The sequence below is a fragment of the Electrophorus electricus genome, chromosome 1 (assembly GCF_041902795.1).
Source record: "Electrophorus electricus isolate QZ-2024a chromosome 1, ASM4190279v1, whole genome shotgun sequence".
NCBI classification, from domain to species: Eukaryota; Metazoa; Chordata; class Actinopteri; order Gymnotiformes; family Gymnotidae; genus Electrophorus; species Electrophorus electricus.
Genome location: NC_137497.1, coordinates 18,970,607 through 18,986,220, shown reverse-complemented (window position 1 = coordinate 18,986,220; position 15,614 = coordinate 18,970,607). Strand labels below are relative to the sequence as shown.

General features: G+C 42.9%; 1 long non-coding RNA gene across 1 annotated transcript; it reads left to right on the top strand.

Moving 5' to 3' along the window:
• Positions 1-7,307: 7,307 nt before the first annotated feature.
• On the top strand, positions 7,308-11,185 carry LOC145657434 (uncharacterized). Its single transcript, XR_014123090.1, has 2 exons — positions 7,308-7,364; positions 7,880-11,185. It is a non-coding gene; the product is annotated as an uncharacterized LOC145657434 (long non-coding RNA).
• The last annotated feature ends 4,429 nt before the right edge of the window (positions 11,186-15,614 follow it).

Genomic DNA, 15,614 nt, shown 5'->3' with positions numbered 1-15,614 from the left:
AGAGAGAGAGAGAGAACTATTATCCGTGTCAGAGAGAGAGAGAGAGACAGAACTATTATCCGTGTGAGAGAGAGAGAGAGACAGAACTATTATCTGTGTGTTTGTGAGAGAGAGAGAGAGAGCGACAGAACTATTATCTGTGTGTGAGAGAGAGAGAGAGACAGAACTATTATCCATGTGAGAGAGAGAGAGAGAGAGAGAGAGACAGAACTATTATCTGTGTGTGAGAGACAGAACTATTATCTGTGTGTTTGTGAGAGAGAGAGAGAGACAGAGAGAGAGAGACAGAGAACTATTTTCCGTGTGAGAGAGAGAGAGAGAGAGACAGAACTATTATCTCTGTGTGTGTGTGAGAGAGAGAACTATTATCCGTGTGAGAGAGAGAGAGACAGAACTATTATCCGTGTGAGAGAGAGAGAGAGAGAGAGAGACAGAACTATTATCCGTGTGAGAGAGATAGAGAGAGAGACAGAACTATTTTCCGTGTGAGAGAGAGAGAGACAGAACTATTTTCCGTGTGAGAGAGAGAGAGACAGAACTGTTATCCGTGTGAGAGAGAGAGAGAGACAGAACTGTTATCTGTGTGTGAGAGAGAGAGAGACAGAACTATTATCTGTGTGAGCCCGAGAGAGAGAGAGAGAGACAGAACTATTATCCGTGAGAGAGAGAGAGAGAGAGTCAGAACTATTATCTGTGTTTCTGAGAGAGAGAGAGACAGATAACTATTTTCTGTGTGAGATAGAGAGAGAGAGAGAGAACTATTATCTGTGTGTGAGAGAGAGAGAGAGAGAGAGAGAGAGAGAGACAGAACTAGTATCTGTGTGTGTGTGAGAGAGAGAGAGAGCGAGACAGAACTATTATCCGTGTGAGAGAGAGAGAGCGAGAGACAGAACTATTTTCCGTGTGAGAGAGAGAGAGAGAGACAGAACTATTATCCGTGTGAGAGAGAGAGAGAGAGATACAGAACTATTTTCCGTGTAAGAGAGAGAGAGAGACAGAACTATTATCTGTGTGTGAGAGATAGAGAGACAGTACTATTATTTGTGTGTGTGTGCGAGAGAGACAGAACTATTATCCATGTGAGAGAGAGAGAGAGAGAGAGACAGAACTATTATCCGTGTGAGAGAGAGAGAGAGAGAGAGAGAGAGAGAGACAGAACTATTATCTTTGTGTGTGAGAGAGAGAGAGAGAAACAGAACTGTTATCTTTGTGTGTGAGAGAGAGAGAGAGAAACAGAACTATTATCTGTGTCTGTGTGAGAGAGAGACAGAACTATTATCCATGTGAGAGAGAGAGAGAGAGAGAGAGAGAGAGACAGAACTATTATCCGTGTGAGAGAGAGAGAGAGAGAGAGAGAGAGAGACAGAACTATTATCTGTGTGTGAGAGAGAGAGAGAGACAGAACTATTATTTGTGTGTGTGTGAGAGAGAGAGAGAGAGAGAGAGAGAGACAGAACTATTATCCGTGTGAGAGAGAGAGAGAGCGAGACAGAACTATTTTCCGTGTGAGAGAGAGAGAGAGACAGAACTATTTTCCGTGTGAGAGAGAGAGAGAGAGAGAGAGACAGAACTATTATCTGTGTGTTTGTGAGAGAGAGAGAGAACTATTATCTGTGTGTGTGTGTGAGAGAGAGAGAGAGAGAGAGAGAGAGCGAGAGAACTATTATCTGTGTGAGCCCGAGAGAGAGAGAGAGAGAGAGAGACAGAACTATTATCCGTGTGAGAGAGAGAGAGAGAGACAGAACTATTATCCGTGTGAGAGAGAGAGAGAGAGAGACAGAACTATTATCTGTGTGTTTGTGAGAGAGAGACAGAACTATTATCTGTGTGTTTGTGAGAGAGAGAGACAGATAACTATTTTCTGTGTGAGAGAGAGAGAGAGAGAGAGAGAACTATTATCTGTGTGTGAGAGAGAGAGAGAGAGAGAGAGAACTATTATCTGTGTGTGTGTGAGAGAGAGACAGAACTATTATCCGTGTGAGAGAGAGAGAGCGAGAGACAGAACTATTATCCGTGTGAGAGAGAGAGAGAGAGCGAGAGACAGAACTATTTTCCGTGTGAGATAGAGAGAGAGACAGAACTATTATCCGTGTGAGAAAGAGAGCGAGACAGAACTATTATCCGTGTGAGAGAGAGAGAGCGAGACAGAACTATTATCCGTGTGAGAGAGAGAGCGAGAGACAGAACTATTTTCCGTGTGAGAGAGAGAGAGAGAGAACTATTATCCGTGTGAGAGAGAGAGAGACAGAACTGTTATCTGTGTGTGAGAGAGAGAGAGACAGAACTATTATCCGTGTGAGAGAGAGAGAGAGAGAACTATTATCTGTGTGTGTGTGTGTGTGTGTGTGTATGTGTGTGAGAGAGAGAGAGACAGAACTATTATCTGTGTGAGCCCGAGAGAGAGAGAGAGACAGAACTATTATCTGTGTGAGCCCGAGAGAGAGAGAGAGACAGAACTATTATCCGTGTGAGAGAGAGAGAGAGAGAGACAGAACTATTATCCGTGTGAGAGAGAGAGAGAGAGAGAGAGAGAGAGAGACAGAACTATTATCTGTGTGTTTGTGAGAGAGAGACAGATAACTATTTTCCGTGTGAGAGAGAGAGAGAGAGAACTATTATCTGTGTGTGTGAGAGAGAGAGAGAGAGAGAGAGACAGAACTATTATCTGTGTGTGTGTGAGAGAGAGAGAGAGAGAGAGAGACAGAACTATTATCTGTGTGCGTGAGAGAGAGAGAGAGACAGAACTATTATCTGTTTGTGAGAGAGAGAGAGAGAGAGAGACAGAGAACTATTTTCCGTGTGAGAGACAGAGAGAGACAGAACTATTATCTGTGTGTGTGAGAGAGAGAGAGAGAGAGACAGAACTATTATCTGTGTGTGTGTGAGAGAGAGACAGAACTATTATCTGTGTGTGAGAGAGAGAGCGAGACAGAACTATTACCTGTGTGTGTGAGAGAGAGAGAGAGAGAGAGAGAGAGAGAGAGAGACAGTACTATTATCTGTGTGTGTGTGAGAGAGAGAGAGAGAGAGAGAGAGAGACAGAACTATTATCTGTGTGTGTGTGAGAGAGAGAGAGAGAGACAGAACTATTATCTGTGTGTGTGAGAGAGAGAGAGAGAGAGAGAGAGAGACAGAACTATTATCTGTGTGTGTGTGTGTGTGTGTGTGTGTGTGTGTGTGTGAGAGAGAGAGAGAGACAGAACTATTATCTGTGTGTGTGAGAGAGAGAGAGAGAGACAGTACTATTATCTGTGTGTGTGTGTGTGTGTGTGTGTGTGTGTGTGAGAGAGAGAGAGAGAGAGACAGAACTATTATCTGTGTGTGAGAGAGAGAGAGAGAGAGACAGTACTATTATCTGTGTGTGTGTGTGTGTGTGTGTGTGTGTGTGAGAGAGAGAGAGAGAGAGACAGAACTATTATCTGTGTGTGAGAGAGAGAGAGAGAGAGAGACAGTACTATTATCTGTGTGTGTGTGAGAGAGAGAGAGAGAGACAGAACTATTATCTGTGTGTGTGAGAGAGAGAGAGAGAGACAGAACTATTATCTGTGTGTGTGTGTGTGTGTGTGTGTGTGTGTGTGTGTGTGTGTGAGAGAGAGAGAGAGAGAGAGACAGAACTATTTTCCGTGTGAGAGAGAGAGACAGAACTATTTTCCATGTGAGAGAGAGAGAGACAGAACTATTATTTGTGTGTGTGTGAGAGAGAGACAGAACTATTATCTGTGTGTGAGAGAGAGAGAGAGACAGAACTATTATCTTTGTGTGTGAGAGAGAGAGAGATAGAGAGAGACAGAACTATTATCCGTGTGAGAGAGAGAGAGACAGAACTATTATCTGTGTGTGTGAGAGAGAGAGAGAGAGAGCGACAGAACTATTATCTGTGTGTGAGAGAGAGAGAGAGACAGAACTATTATCTGTGTGTGTGAGAGAGAGAGAGAGAGACAGAACTATTATCTGTGTGTGTGAGAGAGAGAGAGAACTATTATCTGTGTGTGTGAGAGAGAGACAGAACTATTATCTCTCTGTGAGAGAGAGAGAGAGAGAGCGGCAGAACTATTATCCGTGTGAGAGAGAGAGAGACAGAACTATTATCTGTGTGTGAGAGACAGAGAGACAGAACTATTATCTGTGTGTGAGAGAGAGAGAGAGACAGAACTATTATCTGTGTGTGAGAGAGAGAGAGAGAGAGAGACAGAACTATTATCTGTGTGTGAGAGAGAGAGAGAGACAGAACTATTATCTGTGTGTGAGAGAGAGAGAGAGACAGAACTATTATCCGTGTGAGAGAGAGAGAGACAGAACTATTATCTGTGTGAGAGAGAGAGAGACAGAACTATTATCTGTGTGAGAGAGAGAGAGAGACAGAACTATTATCTGTGTGTGAGAGAGAGAGAGACAGAACTATTATCTGTGTGAGAGAGAGAGAGACAGAACTATTATCTTTGTGTGAGAGAGAGATAGAGAGAGACAGAACTATTATCTGTGTGTGAGAGAGAGAGAGAGAGACAGAACTATTATCTGTGTGTGTGAGAGAGAGAGACAGAACTATTATCTGTGTGTGTGTGTGTGTGTGTGAGAGAGAGAGAGAGAGAGACAGAACTATTATCTCTGTGTGAGAGAGAGCGACAGAACTATTATCCGTGTGAGAGAGAGAGAGAGAGACAGAACTATTATCTGTGTGTTTGTGAGAGAGAGAGAGAGAGAGAGAGCGACAACTATTATCTGTGTGTGAGAGAGAGAGAGAGAACTATTATCCGTGTGTGAGAGAGAGAGAGAGAGAGAGAGAGAACTATTATCTGTGTGTGTGAGAGAGAGAGAGACAGAACTATTATCTGTGTGAGCCCGAGAGAGAGAGAGGGAGAGAGAGAGACAGAACTATTATCTGTGAGACAGAGAGAGAGAGAGAGAGAGAGAGAGAGAGCGACAGAACTATTATCTGTGTGTGAGAGAGAAAGAGAGACAGAACTATTATCTCTGTGTGTGTGTGAGAGAGAGAGACAGAACTATTATCTGTGTGTGTGAGAGAGAGAGAGAGAACTATTATCTGTGTGTGTGTGTGTGTGAGAGAGAGAGAGAGAGAGAGAGACAGAACTATTTTCCGTGTGAGAGAGAGAGAGACAGAACTATTATCCGTGTGAGAGAGAGAGAGAGAGAGACAGAACTATTATCTGTGTGTGTGAGAGAGAGAGAGAGAGCGACAGAACTATTATCTGTGTGTGTGAGAGAGAGAGACAACTATTATCTGTGTGTGAGAGAGAGAGAGAGAGAGAGAGACAGAACTATTATCTCTGTGTGAGAGAGAGAGCGACAGAACTATTATCCGTGTGTTTGTGAGAGAGAGAGAGAGCGACAGAACTATTATCTGTGTGTGAGAGAGAGAGAAAGAGAGAGAGAGACAGAACTATTATCTCTGTGTGAGAGAGAGAGAGACAGAACTATTATCCGTGTGTGTGAGAGAGAGACAGAACTATTATCCGTGTGTGTGAGAGAGAGACAGAACTATTATCTGTGTGTGAGAGAGAGAGAGAGAGACAGAACTATTATCTGTGTGTGTGAGAGAGAGAGAGACAGAACTATTATCTGTGTGTGTGTGTGTGTGTGTGTGTGTGTGTGTGTGTGAGAGAGAGAGAGAGAGAGAGACAGAACTATTTTCCGTGTGAGAGAGAGAGAGACAGAACTATTATCTGTGTGTGTGTGAGAGAGAGACAGAACTATTATCTGTGTGTGAGAGAGAGAGAGAGAGAGAGAGAGAGAGACAGAACTATTATCTTTGTGTGTGAGAGAGAGAGAGAGATAGAGAGAGACAGAACTATTATCCGTGTGAGAGAGAGAGAGAGAGCGACAGAACTATTATCTGTGTGTGAGAGAGAGAGAGAGAGACAGAACTATTATCTGTGTGTGTGAGAGAGAGAGACAGAACTATTATCTGTGTGTGTGTGTGTGTGTGTGTGTGTGTGAGAGAGAGAGAGAGAGAGAGAGAGAGACAGAACTATTATCTCTGCGTGAGAGAGAGAGCGACAGAACTATTATCTGTGTGTGAGAGAGAGAGAGACAGAACTATTATCTGTGTGTGTGAGAGAGAGAGAGAGAGGGAGAGACAGAACTATTATCTGTGTGAGCCCGAGAGAGAGAGAGAGAGAGAGAGAGAGAGAGAGAGAGAGAGAGAGAGAGAGAGAGACAGAACTATTATCTGTGTGAGCCCGAGAGAGAGAGAGAGAGAGAGAGAGAGAGGGAGAGAGAGAGACAGAACTATCATCTGTGAGACAGAGAGAGAGAGAGAGAGCGACAGAACTATTATCTGTGTGTGAGAGAGAGAGAGAGAGAGACAGAACTATTATCTGTGTGTGTGTGTGAGAGAGAGAGACAGAACTATTATCTGTGTGTGAGAGAGAGAGAGAGAGAGAGAGAGACAGAACTATTATCTTTGTGTGAGAGAGAGAGAGAGATAGAGAGAGACAGAACTATTATCTGTGTGTGAGAGAGAGAGAGAGAGCGACAGAACTATTATCTGTGTGAGAGAGAGAGAGAGCGACAGAACTATTATCTGTGTGTGAGAGAGAGAGAGAGACAGAACTATTATCTGTGTGTGTGAGAGAGAGAGAGAGAGAGAGAGAGAGAGACAGAACTATTATCCGTGAGAGAGAGAGAGAGATAGGACTATTATCTTTGTGTGTGTGAGAGAGAGAGAGAGAGAGAGAGAGAGAGAGACAGAACTATTATCTGTGAGACAGAGAGAGAGAGAGAGAGAGAGAGAGAGAGAGAGCGACAGAACTATTATCTGTGTGAGAGAGAGAGAGAGAGACAGAACTATTATCTGTGAGACAGAGAGAGAGAGAGAGACAGAACTTATCTGTCTGTGAGAGAGAGAGAGAGAGAAAGCGAGAGAGACAGAACTATTATCTCTGTGTTTGTGAGAGAGAGAGAGACAGAACTATTATCCGTGTGAGAGAGAGAGAGACAGAACTATTATCTGTGAGAGAGAGAGAGAACTATTATCTGTGTGAGAGAGAGAGAGAAAGAGAGAGACAGAACTATTATCTTTGTGTGTGAGAGAGAGAGAGAGATAGAGAGAGACAGAACTATTATCTGTGTGAGCCCGAGAGAGAGAGAGAACTATTATCTGTGTGTGAGAGAGAGAGAGAGAGAGAGAGACAGAACTATTATCTGTGTGTGTGAGAGAGAGAGAGAGACAGAACTATTATCTGTGTGTGTGAGAGAGAGAGAGAGACAGAACTTTTATCTGTGTGTGTGTGTGTATCTGCGTGTGTGTGTGTATCTGTGTGTGTGTGTGTGTGTGTGTGTGTGTGTGTGTTTCTTTAGGGTGGAGCACGCAGGGGAGATGAGAATCAAACCAGGACTAAGAAAATGTAAGAAGGAAATGTACTCACACACACACACACACTCACACACTCACACACTCACACACTCACACACTCACACACTCACACACACACACACACACACACACACACACACACACACACACTCACTCACACACTCACACACTCACACACTCACACACTCACACACTCACACACACACACACACACACACACACACACACACACACACACACACACTCACTCACACACTCACTCATACACACACTCACTCACACACACACTCACTCACACTCACACACACACACACACACACACTCACACACACACACTCACACACACACACTCACACACACACACACTCACACACACACACACTCACACACACACACACACACACTCACACACACACACACACACTCACACACACTCACACACACTCACACACACTCACACACACTCACACACACTCACACACACACTCACACACACACATACACAGTATTTGTGATCTCTCCTCTAATGTGTCTTCTTGTGTGCAGATGCATGTGACCTCACACTGGACCCAAACACAGCACACACACGTCTCTCTCTGTCTGAGGGGAACAGAAAGGTGACGTGGGTGTGGGAGCAGCAGCAGTCGTATCCTGATCATCCAGAGAGATTTGATTACTGGTATCAGGTTGTGTGTAGAGAGAGTCTGACTGGACGCTGTTACTGGGAGGTTGAGTGGAGTGGGAGGGGGGCTGATATATCAGTGACATATAAAGGAATCAGCAGGAAAGGAGGCAGTGATGACTGTGTGTTTGGATGTAATATAAAGTCCTGGAGGCTGAGCTGCTCTGATAACAGTTACACTGTCTGGCACAATAATAAGAGAACTGTCATCTCTGCCCCCTCCAGCTCCAACAGAGTAGGAGTGTATCTGGACTGGCCCGCCGGCACTCTGTCCTTCTACAGCGTCTCCTCTCACACACACACACTCACACACTTACACACACTCCACTCCACATTCACTGAGCCCCTCTATGCAGGGTTTGGGTTTGGGTTTATGGTGTATTATAACTCCTCAGTGTGTGTGTGTGAGCTAGAATAGCCTCCTGTGTCCTGGAGGAACACCTGAGTCTGCAGGGAAACACACAACTGGTGGACATCATACACACATGCCTGCTGAGTATAAAACACACACACACACACACACACACACACACACACACACACACACACACTTTGCTCTTTCTCTCACACACACACTCGCACTCTACACCTCTCTTGCACGCGCACGCACACACTCACACAAAATACACCCTTATCTCTCACACACACTCCTCTACACACACAACTAGTGGACATCATAATACACACATTTCCTTACACATACACACACACCTCTCTCTTTCTCTCTGCCACACACACACACACACACACACACACACACACACACACACACACACACACACACACACACACACACACACACACACACACTTTGCTCTTTCTCTCACACACAAACACACTCTGCACTTCTCTCTTCACACATGGGCGTGCGCACACACACACACACACACACACACACACACACACTACACCCTTGTGTGTGTGTGTCTCTCTCTCACACAGACACACACACAAAATACCACAAAATACACCTGTATCTTTCTCACACACATACACAGCTCTCTCTCACACACACTCTTACACACACTACACTTCCTTCTCACACATACACGCTACACATCTCTCTGTCATACACTCTATACCTCTCACTCTCACACACACCACTCACTCACAAACACACAGTACATCTCTCCGTAACACACACATAATACACTTCTTTCACACAAACGCATACACAATCCACCTCTCTCTCTCTCTCACACGCACACACACATACTTTGTCTTTCACACACAAACATGCACTCTACACGTCTCTCACATACACACACACACAGCCTGTCACATACACACACATAATATACCTGTCTCTCTCTCTCTCTCTCTCTCTCACACACACACACACACGAACGCACACACACCACCTCTCTCTTTCTCTCTCTCACACACTCACACACACACACGAACGCACACACACCACCTCTCTCTTTCTCTCTCTCACACACTCACACACATACACAGACACACCTCTCACTCACACACACTCTTACACACACAAACACACAGTAGATCTCTCTGTGTCACACACACACACACACACACACACACACACACACACACACACACTACAAGTCTCTTACGCAAATGTATGCACACACACACTCACACATACACAGACACCTCTCTCTCACACACACTACAGTTCTTTCTCACACATACACGGTACACATCTTTCTCTGTCTCTTACACACACTACACCTGTCTCTTTCTGTCATACACACACACAAGCACACACCTCTCACACACACAAACACACAGTACATCTCTCTCTCTCACACACACACACACACACACACACACACACACCTCTCTCACACACACCTCTCTCACACACACCTCTCTCACACACACAAACAGTACAAATCTCTGTGACACACACACACACACACTCTCTCTCTCACCCCTCTCTCTCTCTCTCTCTCTCTCTCACACACACACACACACAATACTACAAAATACACCTGTATCTTTCTCTTACACACATACACACACACCTCTCTCACACACACTCTTACACACACTACACTTCGTTCTCACACATAAACGCTACACATCTTTCTCTGTCTCTTACACACACTACACCTGTCTGTCATACACACACACGAACACACACCTCTCTCACACACACACACACACAGTACATCTCTGTGACACACACACACACACACACTACAAGTCTCTTACACAAACGTATGCACACACACACACACAAAACACCTCTCTCTCTCTCTCTCACACACACACACACACACACACACACACAAAATACACCTGTAACTTTCTCTCATACACATACACACACACACGCACACACTTCTCACACATACACGCTACACATCTCTCTCTGTCATTCACTCTATACCTCTCACTCTCTTTCACACACACACACACACACACACACACACACACACACTCACACAGACACTTTAAACCTCTCCCTCTCTCTCTCTCACACACACAATAAATGATGTTCAAATAATAGACTGAGCTGCAGTTGATTTCTGTACATATGACATAAATACTGTTCTACAAGTTACACATGCTGTGGAATCATAACCTCACTGTGTTAAACTCTGTACAAATCTACACATTAAAGGTGGAAATCTTTGGAAACTGAAAGGTTTTTCATTTTGTTTTCTGAGTGTTGGAGTGATACAGATACAGATGTTGTACACAGTATGAGTGAAATGTATTATAGAAATGTATTGTAAATATTTGAGATGAAATATTATTCTTATAATATGTTACTAGAGTTTAAGTATAATGTTTATCTAGCCAGAAAAGTCTGTATATTTGATTGAAGTAGGTAAGACAAAAGTAGATTAAGAGAAAAATAACATACCTGTGATTATTTTTGTGGAGAGACTTCCATGTTGTTTTGGAGGGAAAAGAAACCGTCGTGTGTTAAAGGGGACTTTTATGGGGAATATGCCTGCCCAAAGACAGGAAGTGACTTCACCTCATTTGCTGTTTTTCCATATTTAAGTTTTTAAGGGAAAATTCAAGAGTGATGTTTTGAAGTTGATTGATATTGGAGAATTTATGATTGCTGGACTTTTATTCTTGTAAATGCTAAATTTTCCTTTTTTGAACATTTTTGTATGTTTTTGATGGGATGTGGTTTTTCTTTTGCACTGGAGCACTGGGAGCCAATAAAAACCTTTTCTTTTGTATCCACTTGGAGTGCTTAATGTTACCACCAGATATTACTGCATTACAGTAGTCCAATCTTGATGTAATAAATGCATGGACCATCTTTTCTGCATCATGTGAGGAGGGTGTTTGATTTAAATTGTGAATGTGCTCATTATACCAAGGTACTAATTTTTTGTCCCTAATGATTGTATTCTTAAGTGGAGCAACATCATTAAAGGTGCACAGGAACAGCACAAACAAAGCACACGGGGCAGAGCTGGGCAGAGATTTATTAATAATAAAGACAGAAACAAGGGCAGTTAAATTCCAAACTTATATCATTCTAAAGGTCTGGAGTACCAAGAGCTGAGCAAAGAGAACAGTGCCCTCACTCAGCTGGTCCGGAAATACAGTTCAGCATTAACACAGTAACACTACACTAACACACACTAACACTACACATGCTGAGGACCAGAAAATAACAGCAAACCCAATCAGAATCACCAGAATTACAAACAACATCACTTATTGGGAAACTCAATCAAAATGTTATCTGGCCCTAAATCAAAAGTACAGCGTGGTAGATTACCTAAGAACACTGTCTGATCCAAAACTGAGGTCCACTCTGACCAAGTACAGACTCAATGACCACCGCCTGGCCATAGAGACCAGCAGACATAAACAGTCCTGTTTACCTGAAGAGCAGAGACTGTCAGCAGTGCCAGGACTATAAGACCCAGACAAAGCTGCACTTTCTGAATGAATGTACAACATTTAGACAGATTAGAACTAAATTCTTTAAGAAAATTAGCCACGTATTCCCTGAGTTTAAAAATCTCCCTGATGAGGAGAAGCTGCCGTATGTGGTTGGTGAACATAAAGAGTTCAGCACACTGGCAGCGCTGTACGTTCACTCCTGCCACAGTCTGAGGGACAGTGAGTGACCAAGTCAGATACCAGAGACACAGAGACATTATTATTATTATTGGTATTATTATTGGTATTGGTGTTATTATTATTATTATTATTATTATTATTATTATAATTATTATTGGTATTATTGGCATTGGTATTGGGTGTATTGTTGTAATTGTATTATTATTGTTGTTGTTACTAATATTGTAAGCGGTTATAATATTGTTGTTGTCATCTGTTGTTAGTGTTAATGTCTTTATCAAAGCTTTGGCAAGAGAGAGGGAGATGCACACGGGGACCCAGACTCCTGATGGAGGGAGAGAGAGAGGGAGAGAGAGGGAGAGAGAGAGAGAGACGAACAGAGAGAGAGAGAGAGAGAGAGAGAGAGAGAGAGCCCTACAGGGTCCCAGATGGAGAAGGACAGAGAGAAATTTTCAGATTTCTCTATTATAACTTTATTAAACAATAAACAATATTAAACAATAAAGATCCACCTTTTGCTCACCTCTTGGCAATACAGTGGATTACATGATAACAGTACATTCTCTCTCAGTACATTCACTGTAAAGCTACTAACCCCTCTGTCTGATCACAGCCAAATCACTGTTCATTAATAGGACAGAGACTAACAGTGCTGCACCCACACAGACCAGTCAGCTGTTTAATACCAGGAGACGATACAGATGGGCCCAAAACAGTAGAGAGGAGTTCCAGAAAGCTCTCAAGAAATTCAAACACTTTTAGACACATTTCTTGAACACTCTTAATAAATCTAAATAAGAAGAATTGGCTTTTCAAAACACATATTGGATAACACATATTAAGTCTCTTTACAATCAATTACTCAAAAATGCAAGACCTGAACAAAAGCATATAACTGAAAAATTTAATATATTAGAACTACCAATAAAGGACTTCTAGAATCCCTTGGACTCACCCATTACTGAGCAGGAACTTAGAAATCAAATTTCTACTCTTAAAACCAAAAAAAACAAGTGGGTCTGATGGCATTTGAAATGAAATGATTAAACACCCAAGGAAAAAAATCCTGAAAAATACCAAAACCATCATTTTCCAAAAAGAGCCAGATCTCAGGCAAACACACCACACAAGTTTCACATTATGAACACAAACACTAGAAACCTGTACAAATTACAATTACTCAGGATTAAAGATTAGTTCAACTGGAAACTTCAATCCAGCAGTCAGTCAACTGAGAGAGAAAACACGCAGGGCATTCTGTGCAATCAAATGTCAAATTCACATTCAAATACCAATTCAAATTTGGCTCAAAATCTTCCAGTCTATCATACAACCAATTCTGCTGTATGGTTGTGAAGTGTGAGGGCTACTCATAATGGAACAAACACCCAGCTGAAATTATGCACTCTGAATTCTGTAAAAATATCTTGAAAGTGCACAGGAAAACAACAAATAATGCCTGTAGAGCTGAATTAGGCCAATTTACACTATTATTCCAAATTCAAAAAAGGATTATTAAATACTGGCTATACTTAAAAAACGGTGACTACCACTGGTACCACTATAAAGCCCTGCAGTGCCAAGAGCTGAGCAGAGAAAAGAGTCCCTTCACACAGCTGGTCCCCTCACACAGCTGGTTCCCTCACACAGCAGGTCTTCCACACAGCTGGTACCCTCACACAGCTGATCCCCTCACACAGCTGGTACCCTCACACAGCAGGTCCCCTCACACAGCTGGTCCCCTCACACAGCAGGTCCCCTCACACAGCTGGCCCTGACACTGAGTTCATTAACAAACAGTAACACTATAACACACGAGGACCAGTCTGAAATACAAACAATCAGACCAAACCAAATGATAACACTACAAAAGCTAAACTACATTACCCGTTGGAACACACAAACACAAGCTCAAAGCAAAATGCACTGTTATCTGACCCTAAAATGTCAGTACACTGTAGCAGACTACCTGTACAAAGTGAGTGACATTAAACACAGAAACACGTTGACAAAGTACAGACTCAGGGAACACAGCCTGCCCATCCAGACCAGCCAATATAAGTCATGCAGTCTGCAGAAGAGCAGAGACTCTGTCAGCAGTGTAAAAATGACACTGTAGAGACAGAGCTGCACTTTCTCACTGAATGTGAAACATTCAGTCAAACACAACAAATTTACTTTACAAAATTTGAGACGACCAACCCCAACTCTAAGCTTCTATTGAACACTGACAAATTGTCCATCCTATTGGGTGAAAAGAAAGCAGCGCTTTAACTGGACAATATACAGCTCCAGAAAAAAATAAGAGACCACTCTAATTGTTTCTTAAATCAGCATCTCCACATGTACAGCAGCCCTTCCATTCAAGTGTTTGTTGAAATCCTTCACAGACACACCTCATTCTACTTAATGAGATGCTGAATAGGTGATCACCTTAACAAAATCCTGTTCTAACGAGCAACAGGATAAAAACCACTGCTGCTGTCATCACTATTCTCTTGTTATAGAACCAGCTGGATGGGAAAAGCAGTGCTAGGACTACCCAAAAATTAGTATAGTCAAAATACAGCTACAGACCATGCCAAAAGAGTTGAAAGGAAAGTTTCTTAATGAGGAAAGCTTTACTGGCAGAGGGATACAGTGAGCATCAGGTTGCTTCTATCTTGAAAATTTCAAAAACTGCGGTTCATAAGTACACAGTCAAGCAGCAAACACATGGGACAGCAACAGCTCCAGACTGGCAGACTCTCTACCGACCATGACGATCGCCGCCTCATTCGAATGTCACTTAACACCCGTAAGATGATGTCAAGTGACCTACAAAATGAATGGCATGCAGCAGCTGGGGTGAATTGCACAGCAAGGACGGTTCAAAACAGGCTTCTGGAGGCAGGGCTGAAGTCATGCAAAGCTAGAAAAAAGCTCTTCATCAATGAGAAGCAAAGAAGAACCAGACTGAAGTTTGCAAAAGACCATAAGGATTGGACCGTAGAGGACTGGAGTAAGGTCATCTTCTCTGATGAGTGCAATTTTCAGCTTTGTCCAACACCTGGTCATGTAATGGTTAGATGAAGACCTGGAAAACCTACAAGCCAGAGTGTCTTGCACCCACTGTGAAATTTGGTGCAGGATCGGTGATGATCTGGGGTTGTTTCAGCAAGACTGCAATCGGGCAGATTTCTCTTTGTGAAGGACACATAAATCAAGCCACTTACCAAACTGTGCTGGAAGAAACTTGCTTCCTTCTGCTCTGATAATGTTCCCCAACTCTGATGATTGTTTTTTTCAACAGGGCAATGCTCCTTGTCACACAGCCAGGTCAATCAAAGTGTGGATGATGTACCACCAGATCAAGAGCCTATCATGGTCAGCCCAATCTCCAGACCTGAACCCCATTGAAAACCTCTGGAATGTGATCAAGAGGAAGATGGATGGTCACAAGCCATCAAACAAAACTGAGCTCCTGGAATTTCTTTGCCAGGAGTGGCAAAAAGTTATCCAACAGCAATGTGAAAGACTGGTGGAAAGCATGCCAAGATGCATGAAAGCTGTGATTAAAAATCAAGGTTA